Below are 24,505 nucleotides of genomic sequence, written 5' to 3' on the forward strand. Positions count from 1 at the left end.
CAAAGTACTTACAATAAATTATATTTTTAGGTAACTTGATTTATGATTCCTCCATACTATTATTCTCAGGGAAAATATGGATAGCAACGAGACTCCTGCCCAGAGGCCAGTCACCCTGGACATCACAGGAAAGGTGGAGGTTGAGCCCAGCCTGAGTGAAGACCGTATCCCTTCAGAGCCAGCCCCCACCCTCTTGCCCTCCTCTGGTGTCCTGTTCCAGGAGGAGAGCATTGACCTGGGGTGCGAGGCCTTCATCACTCCCCAGGAGGACAGCCACAGCACACCGTCAGAAAGCCTGATGGACAAGCTCAATGACCAGATGATGGAGAGTGTCATGAACTCTGACTCCACCAACAACAGTGAGGAGGACCATGTGGTTCCCATGGACAACCTGCTGGAGCAGTTTGAGGAGAGAGAGAGGAGGAGCCAGCAGCAGCAGTGGTTAAAGAGACCTCAGTGGAGAAAGAGAAGAAGGTGGAAGTGAAGAGGAGAAAGTGGATGATCTGATTGGACAAGACACTACTGAGATCAAGATAGAGGCTGCGATGATACAGACAAGTCCAGTAGCCTCTAGCCCTGAGGAACCAGTGGATGATGTGAAACCAGAGCTAACTACTGAAGAGCAGGATGTTGTTACCGTCTCCGCTGTAACCCCAGAGGACAGCACCCCCAGCCCAGGCACCCCTAAGCATGAGACAGCAACCCTGGAGGCCAGCAGCAAAGGGACCACAACCAAGGACGAGCCCATCCCTGTGTGCACCATCTTCAGCCAGCCCAAAGCCCAGGCCCTGGTGGAAGATTGCTTCCAGCCCACCCTCATTAAATCACCCAGCTTCAGTAGTGGCTGTGACAGGGGAGCACAGAGATTACCCCTAATAAACTGGCTCCTCTGGTCCGCCAACCTCAGCAAGTTATCTTCTTACAGTGGCCATATCAACCTGGCTACTGACTCCTTCACCACCTCCTCTTCCTTCATCTCTGTCAGCAACCCTAACGCAGAGTCCCCAAAGTCAGCCGCCCCACCCGAACACCAACTCTCTGCCTCCTCTGGGTGCTCTCTGTCCAACTTTGGGCCTTCAGAGTCCGGTACCCCCACCCCCAACTCCTTCTTTGGGCCTACCCAGACTGAACCAACCCCCATTCCCTTCAACAGGCTGCAGCAGAGCCAGCCCTGGACCCTCCTTAGCCCTTCACCCAGCTGTTCTGGGGGGAGACGACCCGTTTGCCAAGGCTCTGAACATGAGTGAGGCTGATAAGAGGTACGACGCATGGCTGCCCTCTGAGGAGACCAGGAAGGTGCTGATCTCTGTGGCAAGTCAGCAGTACAGCCATGTGTTTGTGGAGAAGGAGAGGCTGGTCATGCCCAGTCTCAAGTTTGACAATCTGCAGGGGGGTTAGCTTGCCATTAATGCCATTAGCCCATAGAGCTGGGTTTCCAGTTCGATATCATTCCGAAATCTGCTTTCAACAGCTATGTCTAGTCTTGTGGTACAATGAAGTGGATAATTTGCTTATTTGTAAACCTATACCTCAACATTGTTTGCAACCTACTCGTCTACCTGTGTGACTGTGTGTGTGTTTCAGGGTGATGCTGTGAAGGACCTGATGGTGCGTCTCATGGGGGAGCAGGCAGCTATGAAGAGACATGTCCTTATAGCCAACTCTGTAGAACAATCCTTCCTGGGCGTCAAACAACTAATTGTGAGTCAATGTGCGTGCATGTTAATGTTGGTGCAAACAGGGATTTTATATATCTATATGTAGTGCCTTGTTAGAAACCACTTATTTTCATGCCGGCTTGGCTTACTCATGGGCAATTCCACAGTAGTTCCACCGTATACCTCTTTCACCTTTAGATCGCTGTACTTCTACTTATTCAGTGATAGAAGACCATGTAAATGGCTATGTTTGCTGAGTTTGGGTAATGTGCATGCAGCAGATAGATATTCTGTGATGACTACCTAGAGTATGCCACACCTTCCTCATAGAATGGTGTTGTTAATAGCACAGCTCCGTAAATACCCTATCATTTCTCTGGCTCACCTCTCTCCCCTACCCCTACATAAAGCATGAAGATTAGTCTGAATATCGACCTCTCCTCCTCCATCACCCTATCCTCCTCCCTCCATCTTAGCCGCTGACCCGCAAACGACCCTGACCTGCACTTGGTATTTAAAACGTATGCACCATAGCAGCCGGCAGAGAGATGGAGAGAGAATAGATGGGAGGGAGTAGATCCTCCAGGCTCTGACTTCTCTCCTGCTGTGCCGATGTATAATGCATGGGAGCTGTGTACATATTTCAAGGCCTTCTGGTCTCTGCTTACACAAACACACATCTGGTGCTGGACTGCAGTCTGCCAGGATGCACACATACACACCCTCTCACAGAGTAGACCACTTGACCGAAGGCTGAAAATACCACCTGGTGTGTGTGCGTCACTGACTCTACCGATGCACACCAGCCAGCGTGGGCGGCCCCCCAGTGTAAAGAGGGAGTGAAGGAGAGAAATAAAAAGAGAAGTAGAGTGAGTCAGGCAGGTCTGTTGAAATGTCAGTGGGCTTTGCTCCTCCACTGTGGTCCTCACATCTCCAGACCGACTCAGCCAGTCAACCTTACACTGATCAATACCTGTGATTGATTGCACCAAATTTGAGACAACTGGGTAGTCTCTTTCTCGATTCGCTCAGTAATTGTTGGCAAGGTGTGTGTGTGTGTGTGTCTGGTTGTACAGAGCTGTGTGTACCCTGGGGTTGTACTGGCTAGTGAGATGTGTGTGTGTGTGTGTGTACACTCCTCCCCACTGATTCTTGGGGCTGCTGGGAGCTGGCAGTGACTCATGCTGCAGTGCCAGTGTGTGACTGCACCCACTGCCACTGCCTCCACACTCCCTCTGAGAACACACAAACGCTGGCTCACACAGAGGGAGGAGCACAGAGATGAGGGAAGGGAAGAGGAAAGATAGAGGGAGTATGACAGAAGAGATGGGGAGGAAGAGAGAAAGGAGGGAAGAAGATTTAATAGGCAGGGAAAGAAGAAAGATGAGGGGAGGGGAAGCGAGGGATAAAGAGGAGGAAGCAGCCTCTGTGGTAAGAGTGAGGCTTTGAGAACAGATGCTGTGTTCTTTCTCTCCTCTATCTATCTCACTCCATCATTCAATCCCCTGCTGATCCACAGACAGCGGCAGTAGTGATATGCACCACTGAGTGAACATTATTCACATGTGGTAGAGCTCAACTAACATCTTATTAGCACCAACTTTACATACAGTAACTGAGTCCAAATATCATAGCTACAGACTGTCACTTTAAATGGAACTGACCCCAACCCTGTAGAATGTTGTGGAGAGGTCCTCTTTGTCTCTGCTGCATTAGCTGTCCTCTTTCCCTCAGGTTCTCTCTCCCTCTTCCTTCTACCCCTCTCGCTTTTCTTCCTTTCAGGGCTAGTGACCCGTCTGTCCTCTATCCCTTAGGTTCTTTCTCTCTCTTCCTTCTACCCCTCTAGCTTTTCTTCCTTTCAGGGCTAGTGACCCGTCTGTCCTCTATCCCTTAGGTTCTCTCTCTCTTCCTTCTACCCCTCTCGCTTTTCTTCATTTCAGGGCTAGTGACCCGTCTGTCCTCTGTTCTTCAGGTTCTCTCTCTCTCTTCCTTCTATGTCTCTCTCTTTTCTTCCTTTCAGGGCTAGTGACCCGTCTGTCCTCCTATCCCTCAGGTTCTCTCCTTCTAACCCTCTCTCTTTTCTTCCTTTCAGGGCTAGTGACCCGTCTGTCCTCCTATCCCTCAGGTTCTCTCTTCTTCTAACCCTCTCTCTTTTCTTCCTTTCAGGGCTAGTGACCCGTCTGTCCTCTCCCCTGAGTCGGCTAGTCAGCATTTCCTCTCTTGCTCAGCAGGGCTCAAGGCCTCCCTCCCTCTCACCCCACCCTCATTTCCTTGGAGGCTTGTGTGTGTGACCTGTCTCTCCTCTGTCTCTTGTGGCCAATGTCTGCTGGCCACTGCCCGCTCTTGCACAGCATTATCCATGGCTTCTGTCTGTCATCTTGCCTCCCTCTGGTGACCTGTCTCCCCTTCTCCCGAATCCCTCTCCATAGTGATTCTGGCCAAGGGCCTATATTTCTCCCTGTGGCTGGTCAGCGTCCCCTCTCTCTCAGCAGGGCCCAAGGCTGGCTAATCTGTCACCTTGATTATCCCACCTCTCTCCTTCCCTTTCTCCCGCCATCCCTCTCCCTCTCTTCTTCTGCGGCCAATGAACTCTCTCTCCTACCATTGTGCTGGTGTCTAGGCCTGGGGCCTGTGTGCCGGGGCCAAATGTCCAGTGGAGGGCGGGGGCCGGGGGAGGTATGATCAACATCATCCCACCTTACATGCTGACTACACTTCTCACGTCGCAAAATAAATGTAAACATACATGTTATTTAATTATTGCACCCACACTGCTCGCGTGCGCCAACGAGCGTCTGTGTTGCCAAGGGCTAAAATAGAAGTCAGTTCTATTTCTGACGCAGATCGCTCTGCAAGTCCTGCCTCTCCCATCTCCTCATTGGTTTATAGAAGCAGATACCCATGTGTCATCTCCTCATTGGTTATACTCACGTGGGTGATTGAAAGATTAACTGAGTTTGGTCGGTCATTGTGGTAACTATGAAAGTTAGATGCCAATCGCCATATAAAGTCCAAAGAAGAAAAAGCCTGGAAGGAGGAGAGATGACTAGAAACGATTCGGTTGACTGTTTTATGTGTGGATTAATTGTGGGAGTAGAGGACCTTGTGCATTTCAGGTAAAATAACAACTCAACGTTTATATCCCAGGACAAATTAGCTAGCAACAACAAGCTAGTTAAATAGGACAAATTAGCCAACAACGGCAAGCTAGCTAGCTAAATTGCCGTAAATGTTTAATGATTTTCGACCTGTCCCCAAATGATTATAATTGGTTCAGAGTTTGCTTTGATATTTCAACCTGCGTGTCGTGATCACGTTTGGTGTGGGGGGACAAAATCAATTTGCGCACGGCCGGTTTGGGTACGGTGTTACTACCACCTTGGCTAGGTCAGCCTCGGCCTTGATGCTCCCTCCCCTATGTAACCACATTGATCTGCATTATAGCTATCTGGAGGTGTACAGCCAGAGAATTGTCATTACCGCAACAATCCTTTACAACACTGAGACTTGGCCGTGCTAAGTCAGCGGTTTGTCTGTCAATCAGTGAATGACTGATGTCACCCGAAGGAGCATCGTTTGTAACTCTCCCAGACAGCCATTATAGCGTAATACATCGTTTCTATGCAAGCCCTAAGATAGGTACTTCACATATTATCTGTATTATTCTATTGTCCCAGGGCTCTAGATGTCTGGACCCCTTCAAATAGAAACTACTGTGGTCTTTAGAACAGTCAGCCACCAGTCCATCCTCTGGCCTGGAGGCAAAGCCCTAGTCTGGCTCTCTCAGGGCCGCTAATACAAGGACTCCAGCCCTCCACCAAACCATCAAAGACAAGTTAACCACTATCCACAGCTAGTGTATTGTGCATTCTGCCTTTCTTACTTCTCTCCCCTCTGTATTCATTCAAAATGCTGTGGCACTGGAATTTAGTGTGTTATGCAGAACAGGGCCCGCAATAGGGCGAGAAGCCTTTTTACTGTGTTTGGCTGGAGGCTGGCACCTCGCGAGAGCCCTGGCAGTGGGCGTGCAGCCAGCTTTGTTTCAGGGCGTTTTTACTTCACCAAAAGAAAATCTCTGAACTTGTGATCTTCAACACAATTAGAAATGCTCACCTCTTTTAAACCCACAATGCTGCTAATTGATAATCCAGCCTTGTGTGTGTTTCTGTGTGTTTGTATGAGTAGGGAATCCAGTGGCATTCTATTGAAGTATTAGGTTCTTCTCCTATGGAGTTGGGATGGAGCTCCCTGGTGGCTGGCTGCCCAAGGCCTGCTTGGTTTCAACTGCTCTCCTATGGAATCACTCACGGTTGCCCCTCAGAACTGTGGCTAGTCAAACAGTGTATGATCTGACAATAGCTGACTTGTCATCCTCTTAGTTATCTCTCCCCCAGCTGTGTGTTTGTGTGCGTGCACATGTCTATGCTCTTAAGGGCTTCTGTTGAACCTTTTAGTATAGGTGAATTAAAAGGGATGAGCTAAAATGAAGTTGATTCCCTGGCTGGTGTCTGTGTGCAAACACTATGCATGGCTAATCCACTTCCTTCTCCAGTGTGAGAGACGAGGGAGTGTTAATTTAGCCCTGCACTGTGGCCCTGCTCAATACACATTGTGTTCATCTGCATTTCCTCATTCAATTTCAGCCAATATAATCTGTATTTTATCTCATTCTCATTTGATTTGGCGGGGATCCGAGTACCTCTTATTGCAGATTATTATGAGTGGAGCTAAATGATCAATCCTGGCATTATCACTCTACTGTTACATTTTAGTCATTTAGCAGACGCTCTGTCTAAGCCGTTTGGGGGGGGGTCTAAGCTAACATGGATTTGTTTTATGATTGTCATACATTTAGCTATTTGATTTAGAATTTTAGGACCCCTTTAGGTATACATTTTTTGTGGATAAAATATTTAATTTAGCCTTTACTACTACAGCCCATAGACCACTTTCTGTGTTTGCAAACATTGCCGCATGAGGGCGATGCGTGCAAGTTGGTGGCAGAACAAGAGGGAGTTGTTATTTTTTATGTCAACTTTATTTAACTAGGCAAGTCACTTAAGAACAAATTCTTATTTACAATGACGGCCTACACTGGTCATTCTCGGACAACGCTAAGCCAATTACGCAATGATCTATGGGACTCCCAATCACGGTCGGTTGTGATACAGCCTAGATTCGAACCAGGGTGTCTGTAGTGACGCTTCTAGCACTGAGATGCAGTGCCTTAGACCGCTGTGCCACTCAGGAGTCCCCTATAGAACACTAGCAAAAAAAGCCTCTATTTGCATGTTGATTATGAGTGCGTTTCACACTACTTTTGGATTATAATTGGATTTTAAGTATGAATGTCCTGTTTACTATGTTTGTGTCATCATCCCTAATCAACTTTTAAAAAAAACACTTCAACCAGTAAAATGTTTCTTTGGCTAGCTTTTGCTACAGCCTATATCAATGAGCGTTAGCATTCTAGCTAACAACTGCTGCATCAAAAATAGTTATTTTACAAAGATCACAGCCAAATATAATATTAGAGACTGTCCAAGCAAGAATCAAAACATCATTGTAAGTGTATGAGAACCCAAAAAAGTTATTTTGTTTAGAAGTAATAAAATCGTAAATCTACTGTAGGCTATGCTCAATATTAGGAAGGTGTTCCTTATGTTTGGTATACTCTGTGTATGTCTGCTGCAGAGAGACTACACAGAGCACGAGAACATTTGTTTTGATCAGTCATGGAAATAAAAGTGCTGAAAACATGTGGGCACACCATTTAAAAATAAAATGGAGAACAAGCTATAGGATGAAAAATTGATTGGGTGTAGGTACAGCCGACTGGCGCTAGCTAACGCTACTTTTTATTTTATGACATTTTTTCTGATCAATACCTGGAGTCAAAATATCGATTATAATATTGCGATAGGTAACTGTTTAGATTTTTTTCTTCCCATTACTAGTGTTTGGGTGTGCATAGGTGGGGTGGCAGGACATCATGTTAGGTCATAAGCACACACAGTAAGCCTGGCTGGAAGCCTCTCTGACCAGGGACAGCACTACTTCTGATTTGCTGCCACTACATTGGGCTCTATGGTGGATATACTAAGGGTGGTGTGAGCGTATGTACAGTACATCATAGACATCATAGAGCCTATCCCCAGTGAGTGCCAGAGCCAAATGCAGGGAGGGGGTGAGGAAGGGTTGCTGTTGTTGGGGGCTATGGGTTCTGTCTCAGTGGCTGCAGCTGCTTCTGGCCGTCTCCCTGCCTCTCGTTTTCGGCTTCATTTCACCCCCTAATGAAGATTTAGAGGCACCTCTGGCAAGGGGGTGAGGGGGGAGAGGGAGTGTGTACGTGAGGGAGATCAAGGGAGGAAGAGACTGAGGGGACTGAAAGGATGTCTTTCACTAGCTAGATTTCCATCCAATTGGCAACAGATTTTGAAGGAATTATTCTCAAATCTGCATAAAAACAATAAGTGCATTTTCCCACCAAAGATGTATTTCCATCAATTGTACTTGTTGCAGACAAAAGGCTGTGCTTAATGACGTAGTGAACATAAACATTCCTTGTGCGGTTAAATTCCCATGTACCGAATAAAAAAGACAAGTTAAATGGGTTTCCATCTACTGATGCTTTTCGCACATTGTTTTGCCTTATATAGCGAAATGTTGCATTATATAGCATGTGTGCCCACTCTGGTATTGGCACGTGCGCTCCAGCCAGCAGCTCACAGATGCAGTGTGGGTATAGCCTATATGATTATGTAATTATGGACATTATTTTCATTTGTAAGATGGCAGCCAAACATTGATGATCATGTCACCAGAATAAGCAACTGGATATTTATTGAAAAGGAGCATCAAGCTCATCACCTTGCATTTTCACCACCCTGTTCATCATTTATTTCATCTGTAGCCTAATATACTGCATGCTTTCCTGACGAGTCGTAGTGGGAGGACCACACATGTTATCGTGTGACTTTAAGTTTACTTTGATATAATGGTTATTATATCAATATTTGCGCATGAAAGCGTTTCCACCAACATTTCTCACATAGTAAATGTTACCAACAGAAAAACATCCAACCTTTTTGTAGTGTATTTTGTTTTGTCAACATTTGGTAAGTTTACCAACAAATGTTCTGTTTCCATCAGGCCTGTCATGACATGTTTTATCTGACATGTACTTTACTGGCATAAAAAGGTTAGATGGAAACCTGGTTAGTGTCCCAGTGAATTCTCCTGTGATGGACCACCTCTGCTCCTGTGTAGGAAGGAAACTGTCTATTGTGACTGGTCTCTTCCTCTCTCTATTCAATTCAAAGGGCTTTATTGGCATGGGAAACATATGTTTACATTGCCAAAGCAAGTGAAATACATAATAAACAATACAAAATTAACAGTAAACATTACACTCACAAATGTTCCAAAGGAATAGAGACATTTCAAATGTCGTATTATGGCTAGTGTTGTAACGATGTGCAAATAGTTAAAGGGGAAAATAAATAAACATAAATATGGGTTGTATTTACAATGGTGTTTGTTCTTCACTGGTTGCCCTTTTCTTGTGGCAACAGGTCACAGATCTTGCTGCTGCAGTGATGGCACATTGCTATTTCACCAAATAGATATGGGAGTTTATCTAAATCGAGAAAAAAAATTGAATTCTTTGTGGGTCACTGTAATCTGAGGGAAATATGTGTCTCTAATATGGTCATACGTTTGGCAGGAGGCGAGGAAGTACAGCTCAGTTTCCACCTCATTTTGTGGGCAGTGTGCACATAGCCTGTCTTCTCTTGAGAGCCAGGTCTTCCGACAGTGGCATCTCTCAATAGCAAGGCTATGCTCACTGAGTCTGTACATACAGTACCAGTCAAAAGTTTGTACACACCTACTCATTATTTTTACTATTTTCTACATTGTAGAATATTAGTGAAGACATCAACACTATGAAATAACACGTGCAATCATGTAGTAACCAAAATAGTGTTAAACAAATCAAAATATATTTGAGATTTGAGATTCTTCAAAGTAGCCACTATTTTCCTTGATGACAGCTTTGCACACTCTTGACAACAGTCTTTAAGGAGTTCCCACATATGCTGAGCACTTGTAGGCTGCTTTTCTTTCATTCTGCGGTCCAACTCATCCCAAACCATCTCAGTTAGGTTGAGGTCAGGTGATTGTGGAGGCCAGATCATCTGATGCAGCACTCCATCACTCTCCTTCTTGGTCAAATAGTCCTTACACAGCCTGGAGGTGTGTTGGGTTATTGTCCTGTTGAAAACAAATGACAGTCCCACTAAGCCCAAACCAGATGGGATGGTGTATCGCTGCAGAATGCTGTGGTAGCCATGCTGGTTCAGTGTGCCTTGAATTCTTAATAAATCAGTGTCACCAGCAAAGCACCATCACACCTCTTCCTCCATGCTTCACGGTGGGAACCACTCATGCGGAGGTCATCCGTTCACCTACTCTGCGTCTCACGAAGACACGGCGGTTGGAACCAAAAATCAAACATTTGGACTCCAGACCAAGGGACAAATTTCCACCTGTCTGATGTCCATTGCTCGTGTTTCTTGGCCCAAGCAAGTCTCTTCTTATTATTGGTGTCCTTTGGTAGTGATTTCTTTGCAGCAATTTGACCATGGAGGCCTTATTCACGCAGTCTCCTCTGAACAGTTGATGTTGATGTGTCTGTTACTTGAACTCTGTGAAGTATTTATTTTGGCTGAAATCTGAGGTGCAGTTAATTCTCATGAATTTAGGAACTTATCCTCTGCAGCAGAGGTAACTCTGGGTCTTCATTCCCTGTGGTGGTCCTCATGGGAGCCAGTTTCATCATAGCGCTTCGTTTTTGTGACTGCAATTTTCCGGATTTACTGACCTTCATGTCTTAAAGTAATTATGGACTGTCGTTTCTCTTTGTTTATTTGAGCTGTTCTTGCCATAATATGGACTTGGTCTTTTACCACCCATACCTTGTCACAACACAACTGATTGGCTCAAATGCATTAAGAAGGAAAGAAATTCCACAAATTAACTTTTAACACGGGACACCTGTTAATTGAAATGCATTCCAGGTGACTACCTCATGAAGCTTTATAAGAGAATGCCACGATTGTGCAAAGCTGTCATCAAGGCAAAGGGTGGCTACTTTGACGAATGTCAAATATAAAATATATTTATATTTTTTTAACACTTTTTTTGGTTACTACATTATTCCATATGTGATATTTCATAGTTTTGATGTCTTCTATTATTCTACAATGTAGAAAATAGTAAAAATAAAGAAAAGCCCTTGAATGAGTAGGTGTGTCCACACTTTTGACTGGTACTGTATTTAAATAAGGTATTTATTTATTTCTTTTTAATATATTTTCAAAAATTTCAACTTTTTTTGCTTTGTCATTTTGGGGTATTGTGTGTAGATTGATGAGGAAGTGAGGAAAATTAGGAAAATTCATTTTGGAATAAGGCTGTAACGTAACAATGTGGAAGCAGGGAAGGGGTCTGAATACTTTCCAAATGCACTGTATGTTTTTTTTATAGAGCCGAAAAGATTTTGAGAAGTGGTTTATCCATTTTGGATAGGTAGATCTTCGCGTTGTTGTTAGTTTAGTGTGTTCCAATTTTCCCAGTAGTGGTTAGATTCTATGGATTCTTATGTTGTGTGTGTGTGTGTGTGTGTGTGTGTGTGTGTGTGTGTGTGTGTGTGTGTGTGTAGGCATATGTTTAGGTTTTCTGGTTCTCGGTTTTTGGTTGGATACTGTATGTTTCTCAATTTCTTTCTTAGGGTTTTGCATTCTACATTAAACCATTTGTCATTAATTTTCTTAGGTCGTCTGCTTTTCATTTTTTGATTTGATAAGGAAGCTGATTAAATATACAATGTAGTCTTTCTACTGCCAAGTTTAAACCAGGAAGTTGTCTAAAATGGGTTGGATTTGTTGTTGCCCAATAGTTTTTTGTTAGGTTTCTACACTACTTTCCTTACTACTTTCCTTACATCTAAAGCGTTTCTTAATAGTATGTGGTTTGTTTGGCTTTGATGCCTCATGATTGTGACTTGCACTTTTCAATTAGGCTGTGATTTTGCTGTGATCTGATTGGGGTGTCAGTGGGCTGACTGAACGCTCTGAGAGACTGGGTTGAGGTCAGTAATAAAGTAGTCTACAGTAAGGCCTATGACTGCCAAGGGATGAGCTATAGGTGTACCTAGAGTAGGAGTCCCCTCAAAGCCTACCATTTATGTACAGACCCAGCGTGTGACAGCGCTGCAGGAGTTGTGACCCATTTTTGTTGGTTGTTTTGTTGTAGTTGTGTCTAGGGGGGGGGGGCGTATTTGGGAGGGAATGCTGTCACCTGCAGGTAGGTGTTCCCTGTGTGCTGAGAATGTTGGGTTCTTGTCCAGTTCTGGCGTTTAGGTCATCACAGACTAGTACATGTCACTGGGCCTGGACATTTTTGCCCTCTCCCTCTAGGATGGAGAAGCTGTCATCATTAACGTATGGGGATTCTAGTGGAGGGATATAGGTAGCACACAGGAGGACATTTTTCTCTGTTGAGATAATGTCCTTATTCATTTCTAGCCAGATGTAAAATGTTCCTGTTTTCATTAATGTAATGGATTGGGTTAAGTCTGTTCTATACCAAATCAGCATACCCTTTGAGTCTCTTCCCTGTCTAACACCTTGTAGATGGGAGACCAGCTCTCTGTAACCTAGAGGGCTACCAGTGGGTCTGTCTCCTCTTTACCATGTTTCTTGCAGGATGACATGGGTCTGGATTCCTGCTCTTTCGACCAAAAGCATATGACCTCAGACCTTGTATATTCTAGGATGAGATAGTAAAGCTTTGTGGTCCATAGTGTCCAGTGTTCTTATTTGTGTGGTTTTGGCTTGGACCAATATTTGTGAGCAGAGCATGCTGAGTATCTGATACATGCCTCTTAGGTCTCAGGATTGGGCTTGGGTGGGTGTAGGAGTGGGGGTTGTGCCTGTTGCTCTGCTCAAGGCCTGGGTCTATGTATGATTGTCATGTTGGGGGCAGGAGGGGCACAGGGCTGATCTGGGGGGACCTATATGGTTTGTGGCCATGGTTTGTTTGGGAGGATGTTAACTTGTTGGGGTTGGGGGTTGGATGTGCCTGGTGGTGCTGTGTCCTGAATGTGCCTGGTGGTGCTGTGTCCTGGATGTCCTTGGTGGTGCTGTGTTCCTTGGTGGTGCTGTGTCCTGAATGTGCCTGGTGGTGCTGTGTCCTGGATGTCCTTGGTGGTGCTGTGTTCCTTGGTGGTGCTGTGTCCTGGATGTCCTTGGTGGTGCTGTGTTCCTTGGTGGTGCTGTGTCCTGGATGTCCTTGGTGGTGCTGTGTTCCTTGGTGGTGCTGTGTCCTGGATGTCCTTGGTGGTGCTGTGTCCTGGATGTCCTTGGTGGTGCTGTGTTCTGGATGTCCTTGGTGGTGCTGTGTCCTGGATGTCCTTGGTGGTGCTGTGTTCTGGATGTCCTTGGTGGTGCTGTGTTCTGGATGTCCTTGGTGGTGCTGTGTTCTGGATGTCCTTGGTGGTGCTGTGTTCCTTGGTGGTGCTGTGTTCTGGATGTCCTTGGTGGTGCTGTGTTCCTTGGTGGTGCTGTGTCCTGGATGTCCTTGGTGGTGCTGTGTTCCTTGGTGGTGCTGTGTTCTGGATGTCCTTGGTGGTGCTGTGTCCTGGATGTCCTTGGTGGTGCTGTGTTCTGGATGTCCTTGGTGGTGCTGTGTCCTGGATGTCCTTGGTGGTGCTGTGTCCTGGATGTCCTTGGTGGTGCTGTGTTCTGGATGTCCTTGGTGGTGCTGTGTTCTGGATGTCCTTGCTGGTGCTGTGTTCTGGATGTCCTTGGTGGTGCTGTGTCCTGGATGTCCTTGGTGGTGCTGTGTTCTGGATGTCCTTGGTGGTGCTGTGTTCTGGATGTCCTTGGTGGTGCTGTGTTCTGGATGTCCTTGGTGGTGCTGTGTTCTGGATGTGCCTGGTGGTGCTGTGTCCTGGATGTGCCTGGTGGTGCTGTGTTCCTTGGTGGTGCTGTGTTCTGGATGTCCTTGGTGGTGCTGTGTTCCTTGGTGGTGCTGTGTCCTGGATGTCCTTGGTGGTGCTGTGTTCCTTGGTGGTGCTGTGTTCTGGATGTCCTTGGTGGTGCTGTGTCCTGGATGTCCTTGGTGGTGCTGTGTTCTGGATGTCCTTGGTGGTGCTGTGTTCTGGATGTCCTTGGTGGTGCTGTGTTCTGGATGTGCCTGGTGGTGCTGTGTCCTGGATGTGCCTGGTGGTGCTGTGTTCCTTGGTGGTGCTGTGTTCTGGATGTCCTTGGTGGTGCTGTGTTCCTTGGTGGTGCTGTGTCCTGGATGTCCTTGGTGGTGCTGTGTTCCTTGGTGGTGCTGTGTTCTGGATGTCCTTGGTGGTGCTGTGTCCTGGATGTCCTTGGTGGTGCTGTGTTCTGGATGTCCTTGCTGGTGCTGTGTTCTGGATGTCCTTGCTGGTGCTGTGTTCTGGATGTCCTTGGTGGTGCTGTGTCCTGGATGTCCTTGGTGGTGCTGTGTTCTGGATGTCCTTGGTGGTGCTGTGTTCTGGATGTCCTTGGTGGTGCTGTGTTCTGGATGTCCTTGCTGGTGCTGTGTTCTGGATGTCCTTGGTGGTGCTGTGTTCTGGATGTGCCTGGTGGTGCTGTGTCCTGGATGTGCCTTGTGCTGTGTTCTGGATGTGTTCTGGATGTCCTTGCTGGTGCTGTGTTCTGGATGTCCTTGGTGGTGCTGTGTTCTGGATGTGCCTGGTGGTACTGTGTCCTGGATGTGCATGGTGGTCTGGGGGGGGTGACCATTGCGCCTGTGTGAGGTGCTGTGGTTGAAGGCAATGTCTTTTAGGGTTGTTGCAGAAGGGACTGCTGCTTTCTAGAGGTGGACCTGGTCATAAAGGCTCTTCAAGTCCAGGGTGGAGTGGTGGGCCAGGTAGACGTTTGCTTTTGAGGCACAGTCACGGGAAATGCTTGCGTTTACCTGCTGTATGGTAGCAGGGTGAACGTCTTTTCGTGGTAGCAGGGCGGGGAAAGTAGAAGAACGCGTTTCAATCCCTCCTTGAGTGCTGTGGCAACCCTTTTCCTGCTGCGCTCTCACATAGTTTGTGCCTGTGTGAATGTGGCTGGGGGACCCTAGTTGTTCCTTAGATAGAAAGTTTAGGGCATGCTGGGTGTTTGGGCACCAGAGTTTAGCCACTGGGTGTTTTCTTCTATCTATTTCCCATTGGAGCCCTTAAGGACAATTTGTGGCTTTTGTGTGCCCTCAGTGGGTGTGAAAGGATTTTCATGGGGGATGCTAGGAGGGGGTAGGGTCTGCTGGGTTGGTGGTTCTTCATTTGTCTGTTCTGCTGTTGTGTCGAGGGAGGCTGTGGTCAGGATCTGGGGTGGACTGTTCAGCTGTGGTGTCGAGGCCTGCTGTCTTTCTCTCTCTCTCTATCTCTAGTGTGTAATTCTCTGATGCCTAATTAGGTGACTGGCTGTGATGAATGGCCCTTTGCCGTGCAGTTAAAACCCAATCTCCAGGCTGACCTTGTCATGCTTACTGATGGGGAGACTCGGATGTACACACACTCTTACCCCCCCATCCCCTCGTCCTCTGTACTGTACCTACCTCCTCCTGCGGAGACATCTGTTGCTTTAATGTGTGTGTCCCCTCACATTGTACCTTACTCAGTGTTTCTCCGACCTTTGGCTGACCTCCACCAGCACCACCACTCTGCCATCACAAATAAAATATAGAAATATAACATGTCCTTTTTAACTGTTTGTCGCCAGCCAGGGGTTGGTTCATTTTGGGGGTCATTGTGTCCAGTGTCTGTGTCTGTCCTCTCACCTTGTCTGGTGGTTTTGTTGAAACAGCTTTGTCCCCCTCCTGTGTACCTGTAGAGCACTAAGAACTGGCACGCCGCGGTGGACCTGACCGGCAGACTGCTGACAGCTCATGGTCAGGGCTACGGCAAGGCTGGCCAGCCCTCCAGCCACGCCACTGACTCACTACAGGTACCTGTGTGTTTGTCTGTTCTGCCTGTCTAGGTTTCTGTGTGGCAATAGAAGTGCGATACTGGTGCATATGTCTGCGTGACAGTGTTTTTGTGTGTGTTCATGGTTCTGTTTTACATATGTACTTGCTTCCATTCAGCCACAAGAGAATTAGTGATGTTGGGCACTGATGTTGGTTGATTAGGACTGGCTTGCAGTCGGCGTTCCAATTCATCCCAAAGGAGTTTGATGGAGTTGAGGTCAGGGCTCTGTCAAGCAGGCCAGTCAAGTTCTTCCACATTGATCTTGTTAAACCATTTCTATATGGACCTTGCTTTGTGCATGGGGGCATTGTCATGCTGAAACAGGAAAGTGATTTTCCCCAAAACTGTTGCCATTGTATGTTGTTGCGTTACGATTTCCATTCACTGGAACTAAGGGGCCTAGCCCGAACCATGAAAAACAGCCTCAGACCGTTATTCCTCCTCCACCAAACTTTACAGTTGACACTATGCATTCGGGCAGGTAGCGTTCTCCTGGCATTTGCCAAATCCAGATTCGTCCGTCAGACTGCCACATGGTGAAGCGTGATTCATCACTCCAGAGTACGTGTTTCCACTGCTCCAAAGTCCAATGGCGGCGAGCTTTACTTCACTCTAGCCAACACTTGGCATTGCGCATGGTGATCTTAGGCTTGTGTGCCGCTACTGTTAAATGTGCCTGGCTTTATAAATCATCCATATATATATATCTACAGAAATAAGACCGATCCTGCTTCTGTTGCCTGTTTAAGTGTTTGTTTAATAGCCTACTGATTCCGTGAACACCAAGCCTCACGCAATGACATGTCAAGTAAACAATTTCACAAATTCGTCTGTTTTTAATCTTTGCTTTGCTGTAATAAAGGCTTTCCACTTTTCTTTCTCGTTAGAACAGCCTCTGGTATTATTTATAATTGATTTTGTGTTGTTTACTCTGTTCTAAATTGTCTGAAAAAATAATATGTATAATAATAATAATAATGCTCCTTTTTCTTGATCTCATCTTATTGTTATTGTTGTTATTATGATCATCTTTATAATAATAAGTAATGTCATTATCATTAGTAGACTTAGTATACTGTTGCAGCCTTGTATAACAATCATTGAGCTGTACAGTCGTGGCCAAAAGTTTTGAGAATGACACAAATATACATTTTCACAAAGTCTGCTGCCTCAGTTTGTATGATGGCAATTTGCATATACTCCAGAATGTTATGAAGAGTGATCAGATGAATTGCAAAGTCCCTCCTTGCCATGCAAATGAACTGAATCCCCCAAAAACATTTCCACTGCAATTCAGCCCTGCCACAAAAGTACCAGCTGACATCATGTCAGTGATTCTCTCGTTAACACAGGTGTGAGTGTTGACGAGGACAAGGCTGGAGATCAATCTGTCATGCTGATTGAGTTCGAATAACAGACTGGAAGCTTCAAAAGGAGGGTGGTGCTTGGAATCATTGTTCTTCCTCTGTCAACCATGGTTACCTGCAAGGAAACACGTGCCGTCATCATTGCTTTGCACAAAAAGGGCTTCACAGGCAAGGATATTGCTGCCATTAAGATTGCACCTAAATCAACCATTTATCAGACCATCAAGAACTTCAAGGAGAGCAGTTCAATTGTTGTGAAGAATGCTTCAGGATGCCCAAGAAAGTCCAGCAAGTGCCAGGACCGTCTCCTAAAGTTGACTCAGCTGCGGGATCGGGGCACCGCCAGTACAGAGCTTGCTCAGGAATGGCAGCAGGGAGGTGTGAGTGCATCTGCACGCACAGTGAGGTGAAGACTTTTGGAGGATGGCCTGGTGTCAAGAAGGGCAGCAAAGAAGCCACTTCTCTCCAGGAAAAACATCAGGGACAGACTGATATTCTGCAAAAGGTACAGGGATTGGACTGCTGAGGACTGGGGTAAAGTCATTTTCTTTGATGAATCCTCTTTCCGATTGTTTGGGGCATCCGGAAAAAAGCTTGGCCGGAGAAGACAAGGTGAGCGCTACCATCAGTCCTGTGTCATGCCAACAGTAAAGCATCCTGAGACCATTCATGTGTGGGGTTGCTTCTCAGCCAAGGGAGTGTGCTCACTCACAATTGTTCCTAAGAACACAGCCATGAATAAAGAATGGTACAAACACATCCTCCAAGAGCAACTTCTCCCAACCATCCAGGAACAGTTTAGTGACGAACAATGCCTTTTCCAGCATGATGGAGCACCTTGCCATAAGGCAAAAGTGATAACTAAGTGGCTCGGGGAACAAAACATTGATATTTTGGGTCCATGGCCAGGAAACTCCCCAGACCTTAATCCCATTGAGAACTTGTGGTCAATCCTCAAGAGGCGGGTAGACAAACAAAAACCCACAAATTCTAACAAACTCCAAGCATTGATTATGCAAGAATGGGCTGCCATCAGTCAGGATGTGGACCAGAAGTTAATTGACAGCATACCAGGGTGGATTGCAGAGGTCTTGAAAAAGAAGGGTCCACAGTGCAAATATTGACTCTTTGCATCAACTTCATGTAATTGTCAATAAAAGCCTTTGACACTTATGAAATGCTTGTAATTATACTTCAGTATTCCATAGTAACATCTGACAAAAATATCTAAAGATACTGAAGCAGCAAACTTTGTGGAAATTAATATTTGTGTCATTCTCAAAACTTTTGGCCACGACTGTAGACCTAAGAGCGCATCCTGTTTAGTCTCAACACTGTAACTTACTTAGGCCTATATTTCATACTTATATAGGCTACTGTATCAATGATTCATTCATTTGTTCATGTGATCACGCAGCATATGTGTCATTCATGATTTGAAATGCAATAAAGAATTTTAATTTTAAAATAAAATATAAGCGACCCTTGAATAATTAGCTTAAACAAGAAATACGCTGTTCCATATCGGAAATTGCATTCACAAATGAATACGGCAGTTTTTAATCTTTGCTTTAATAAAGGCTTGACAAAAAAACTTTACAACAGACTCTCTGGTACCCTTATACTTTATTTTGTGTTGTTTACATTGTTCCAAATGGTCAGAAAAATGATATTGTAATCTAACAGCACCTGTTTGGCATACATAATATGCACACAGCACTTGCTCCTTACCGTATTTTTCTTGATCTTCAGGATTTTCCACAACTAGTAAAATTGTATTCCACACGTCTGACTTCCCCTTTTTACCTCATGAGCAACCAGTAGCCTAAATATTCCCCCGTTTCGAGTTTGTTCCGTCCTCTGCATTTATTTTGCCGTTAAGGTGTTCAGAGTTTGTTATAACCAATTTATTGATGGAATTATATGCTATTCTATAGGTCAGGCCCTATTGGTCACATGCATGCGATGCATACATGTGTCACGTAAAGAGAGCAAGGATATAGGGAATGTTTTTCCTTAACAAATGAGCAATTTCCGTAACAGAACTTTTCAGTGAGAAATGGCTGTTTTTAAAATTGATTGGTCGAAAGAACAGAAAACTCTTGATTTTATTTTGTCGGGGACAGGCCTAATGTAGCTACGTGTCAGTACAGTGTGTCAGCAATAGAGAGGCAAGTCTAACATACTCTCCTGTCTGGCTGTGTGTGTGTGTGTGTGTGTGTGTGTGTGTGTGTGTGTGTGTGTGTGTGTGTGTGTGTGTGTGTGTGTGTGTGTGTGTGTGTGTGTGTGTGTGTGTGTGTGTGTGTGTGTGTGTGTGTGTGTGTGTGGCAGAGGAGAGGATGGGGGTGGAAGCCAGGAGCTGCCTGCACAAATTAGACTCTGGATGACAAGAGTGGGCTGACACACACACTCCGACAGGAGGGCTGAGGCAGGCTAAGACACACACACAGAAGACGACCGTATCGGGCTCACACACACACACATGTAAAGTTGGTTATGTGTGTGTTGTTGCAGCTGTGGTTTGTTCGCCTGGCCCTGCTCACCAAGCTGGAGTCTGTTCCAGAAGGCTGTGCTGGAGCCGGAGCCGTTAGGAAACCTGGACCAACCTGATCTCTACGATTAATACTAGCATACTCTATACCCTGGGAGGAGAGGTACACACACCACCTACACCGAGTGTACAAAACATTAAGAACACCTTCCTAGTATTGAGTTACACAACCCCCCCCCTTTTGCGCTCAGAACAGCCTCAATTCAACATGGACCGTACAAGGTGTTGAAAGCGTTTCACAGTTGTGTAAAGTTGGCTGGATGTCCTTTGGGTGGTGGACCATTGTTGATACACATGGGAAACAAGCATTTTTCTACACCCGCAATAACATCTGTTAAAAATGTGTATGTGACCAATACAATGTGATTTGACAAAAACCAGTGCGGCTGGCATTTACTCCCATACCCCGTTCAAAGGCACTTTAATATTTTGTCTTGCCCATTAAATACCCTTCTATAACCTGTCTCATCCGTTATTGACAATAAAGGATCATAGCTTTCACCTGGATTCACCAGGTCAGTCTATGTCATGGAAGAGAATAATGTTCATGATGTTGTGTATACTTGAAGTACTAACCAAACGCCCTGACACCCTCAGATTAAACCATTGAAATACCCCAACCCTGCTAACAACCAAAGACCGCACTTTACGTCGGTGCCACTGGTGTTGTTTTTCCCGTTTAACTCTGCTTGAACAGCTCTCTGATGTAGTGGCATTGCTTTAGTCTTTACAGCCCTAAAGGTTACTGTAGTAGAGGCAATCGCTATAGAGTCATGGCCGTGGACACACACACACACACAGAGAGAACAGAGGTGAACATGTGAAGCTACACCAAACAGCAGTCCAAGGGGAGAGCAGATTGAATTTCCATTCCTCAATATGAAATGCTTTGGGCTGCCGTAGGTGCCTCCAGATGCTGGCAACTGCTTCCTGCCTGGCATCAAAGATTCAGATCTGAAGGTCTGCTCCCCCCATCCAATATCTATTATCCATGATCTCACTCTTAGAAGGAACCTTAGTGGGCACCAAGCATCTCCTCTCAAATAATAATCTGTTTACAAAGTGAGAGGATTTTTTTTGGGGGGGGGCTATTTTCAAGATCCTCATCCACCAGTACGTTGTGGATAAATGATAGGATGTGTCTTTAACTTGTCAGGATGAAACCAGGTTAACCCCTGACCGTTTGTACTGGAGAACATGGCTGTTCTCTCTGTGATGTCACTGCAGAGCTGTAGAGAGAGGAGTCGTGGGAGTTTTCAGGGGTGCTGCTGATTACCAGAGAAGCTGTACACAGAGAGACAGACAGAGAGAGGATGCTCTGTAGCCACCTGAATGTGTGTCTGATATCAGAGTCATAGATCAAAGACTCTGAGTTCAGGCACATTTCTGACTGCTCACCTCTGGGTAGGGCCTTCCTTCCTCAGGGGAGAGGAGAGAGGGTGGGAGGAAGAGAGATTGAGGAAGAGAGAGTGAGTGTAGGATGGGTAGATAGAGGGAGAGAGAAGGCTTCCTGCTTTGCAGCAAGCGTTTCACAATGCCATCTGTACGTTTCATCTGTGGGTGTATGTGAATGATGCGTGAAACCTCTCCCTCCTCTCTCTCTCTCGCTCTCTTGCTCTCTCTCCATGGTTCCGTTCTCGATGCGGGCGCTGCATGCAGAGCTGCCTCAGTACCTAGGGAAACCACAGGGGTCTCTGGACAGACTACACAGCATGAGGACTGTCTGTCAGACTGTGAGCACACACATCTGTCTTCCTATACTTGTGAGGACATTTTGGGGACCAACAATAGATTCCCATTCAAAATCCTAACCTCTAACTTCTAACCCTAAAATAGTCTTTTATAAGTGAGGACTGACAAAATGTCCTCACTTCTCTGATTTTTAGTTGGTTTACTATTCTTGTGAGGACCTCTGGCATTCACAAGTATAGTAAAACGTGTACACATACACGCATACATACACACACCAACTTTCTCTTGTGTCCTCCATCACTTTTTTCTTCCAATAAAGGTAATGATGCGCTAATGACTACCTTGCTGTGTGTGTGTCCCGTGTTTAAAACTTTCCAACTCCCTGTCTCTGATAGATTGTGGATGACCTAGAGCAGGGCTTGTCTGGGGACAGCAGTATGATCTACCTCACCCAGCAGAACTGACAAGGTACAGTACAGGCATATCAGACCTTCATTATCAGACACAGTGTTATTCACATCAGTCATTCCTTTCCCTCTAGCTTTTAACAAGGTCACAGAACAACCATTAAGGTTTAAAAACCTATGCAACGAAGTTTGGTGGTAAAGCCACTAATTTGCTGTCAAGCCCGTTTGGCCAAATTATGTATTTTTTAGGAACTTATTCATAAACAAGGTTAGAAAGGTTAGAAAAGAAATCAATATATAAAACCTTGGTTACGTTGATCAACACTTCAATAATTGGATAAACAGATGACTGAGCTCAGGCTCTGTGTGTGCAGTATGTTTACTAGTCTCTCCTCTTGATCTGATAGTTGCAGCGCTCTGCCTCTCCCACTGTCTGTCTGTCTGTCTGTCTGTCTGTGTCTGTCTGTCTCCCTCTCCCACTGTCTGTCTGTGTCTGTCTGTCTCTCTCTCCCTCTCCCACTGTCTGTCTGTCTGTGTCTGTCTGTCTCCCTCTCCCACTGTCTCTCTCCCTCTCCCTCTGTCTGTCTGTGTCTGTCTGTCTGTCTCTCCCTCTCCCACTGTCTCTCTGCCTCTACCACTGTCTGTCTGTCTGTTGTCTGTCTGTCTCTCTCTCCCTCTCCCACTGTCTGTCTGTCTGTCTGTGTCTGTCTGTCTCTCTCTCCCTCTCCCACTGTCTGTCTGTCTGTCTGTCTGTCTCCCTCTCCCACTGCCTGTCTGTCTGTCTGTCTGTCTGTCTGTCTGTCTGTCTGTGTCTGTCTGTCTGTCTGTCTCTCTCCCTCTCCCACTGTCTGTCTGTGTCTGTCTGTCTCCCTCTCCCACTGTCTCTCTCCCTCTCCCACTGTCTGTCTGTGTCTGTCTCTCTCTCCCTCTCCCACTGTCTGTCTGTCTGTGTCTGTCTGTCTCTCTCTCCCTCTCCCACTGTCTGTCTGTCTGTCTGTTGTCTGTCTGTCTCTCTCCCTCTCCCACTGTCTGTCTGTCTGTCTGTCTCTCTCTCCCTCTCCCACTGTCTCTCTCTCGCTCTATCCCTCTCCCACTGTCTCTCTCCCTCTCCCACTCTGTCTGTCTCTCTCTCCCACTGTCTCTCTCTCCCACTGTCTGTCTGTCTCTCTCTCCCTCTCCCACTGTCTGTCTGTGTCTGTCTGTCTCTCTCTCCCTCTCCCACTGTCTGTCTGTCTGTCTGTCTCTCCCTCCCTCTGTCTGTCTGTCTGTCTGTCTGTCTGTCTGTCTGTCTGTCTGTCTGTCTGTCTGTCCCTCTCCCACTGGCTGTCTGTGTCTGTCTGTGTCTGTCTGTCTCTCTCTCCCACTGTCTGTCTGTGTCTGTCTGTCTCCCTCGCTCACTGTCTCTCTCTCCCTCTCCCACTGTCTGTCTGTGTCTGTCTGTCTCTCTCTCCCTCTCCCACTGTCTGTCTGTGTCTGTCTGTCTCTCTCTCCCTCTCCCACTGTCTGTCTGTTTCTCTCTCCCTCTCCCACTGTCTCTCTCCCTCTCCCACTCTCTGTCTGTCTCTCTCTCCCACTGTCTCTCTCTCCCACTGTCTGTCTGTCTCTCTCTCCCTCTCCCACTGTCTCTCTCTCACTCTCTCCCTCTCCCGCTGTCTCTCTCCCTCTCCCACTGTATCTCTCCCTCTCCCACCGTCTCTCTCCCACTGTCTCTCTCTCGCTCTCTCCCTCTTCCACTGTCTGTCTGTGTCTGTCTGTCTCTCTCTCCCTCTTCCACTGTCTGGCTCTCTCTCCCTCTTCCACTGTCTGTCTCTCCCACTGTCTCTCTCTCCCTCTCCCACTGTCTCTCTCTCCCTCTCCCACTGTCTGTCTGTGTCTGTCTCTCTCTCTCTTTCTCTCCCACTGTCTGTCTTTCTCTCTCTCTCTCTCTCTCTCTCTCCCACTGTCTCTCTCTCTCTCCCACTGTCTCTCTCTCTCTCCCACTGTCTGTCTGTCTGTCTGTCTGTCTGTCTGTCTGTCTGTCTGTCTGTCTGTCTGTCTGTCTGTCTGTCTGTCTGTCTGTCTGTCTGTCTGTCTGTCTGTCTGTCTGTCTGTCTGTCTGTCTGTCTGTCTCGTCGCTGTCGTCGTCTGTCTGTCTGTCTGTCTCTCTCTCTCCCACTGTCTGTCTGTCTCTCTCTCTCTCCCACTGTCTGTCTGTCTCTCTCTCTCTCCCACTGTCTGTCTCTCTCTCTCCCACTGTCTGTCTCTCTTTCTCCCACTGTCTTTCTCCCACTGTCTCTCTCTCTCTCCCACTCTCCCTCTCTCACTGTCTCAACAAAGACTTGGAACATCTCAATAGACCCCCACTGAGTGATTGTCTCAGTCAACTGAACACACACAGGTTCACTATACACATACTGTACACACCAAGCACAATCAGGCCCATTCACACATGAATACACACCCACTGCAGACGAGTGCAAATAAGCCCAGTGACAGCCTATACAATTAGCCTGAGGAGAGAGACAGTGTGAGAGAGGGTGTCGCAGAGCCTTCTCTCCCTCTATAATTCCTTCTCTCGGGCAATGAATTGATGGGTTGGAAGGTGATAGGAATACTAGTGTGATGAGGGGAGGGGTAGTTGGATAGAGAGATAGGAGAGAAAAGGAAGGTGGTGCTATATTTGCACTCCCATGCATTTGGGGTGTGTTATGGTCAACTGTATTTTTGTACAGCGGAATATCGAATGAATGAATGAATTGTCCCGAAAGCTACCTGGGTAAATGAGTCAGAAA

At 46.3% G+C, this 24,505-nt stretch overlaps 1 pseudogene; it reads left to right on the top strand.

Moving 5' to 3' along the window:
- Positions 1–24,505, top strand: part of LOC106573429 (trafficking protein particle complex subunit 12-like) — a 30,257-nt pseudogene that overhangs the window by 554 nt on the left and 5,198 nt on the right.

This window comes from Salmo salar, chromosome ssa01, assembly GCF_905237065.1.
Source record: "Salmo salar chromosome ssa01, Ssal_v3.1, whole genome shotgun sequence".
NCBI classification, from domain to species: Eukaryota; Metazoa; Chordata; class Actinopteri; order Salmoniformes; family Salmonidae; genus Salmo; species Salmo salar.